We start from the raw sequence: 318 nt of genomic DNA on the forward strand, positions 1-318 counted from the left end.
GGGCAGGTGAGAGCAGGGACGGCGGCGGGGGCCAGCAGCCAGAAGGACCGTCACACACTTGGTATGAACCACTCATCTCAAAGCACCAATATCATCATCGGTCACTGGCTGCTTGTCCCAAAACAGGACAGAGGGGGGCCACTACGGGTGTCCCCCCCTCCCCCGGGCTGCACCCTGGGCAGCGCAGGGCACCCAGCCTCCAGCACCACCCCGACCGATCAGCACCCTGGGGAGCAGGGAAGGGGCGCAGGGCCCGGCCCCAGGGGATGGATGGGGCGGCCGGGCTGGGGCAGCAGCAGCACTCGTGGGTGCGGGGGC

Source organism: Fulmarus glacialis, unplaced genomic scaffold (assembly GCF_000690835.1).
Source record: "Fulmarus glacialis isolate BGI_N327 unplaced genomic scaffold, ASM69083v1 scaffold19596, whole genome shotgun sequence".
In the NCBI taxonomy this organism is placed as follows: Eukaryota; Metazoa; Chordata; class Aves; order Procellariiformes; family Procellariidae; genus Fulmarus; species Fulmarus glacialis.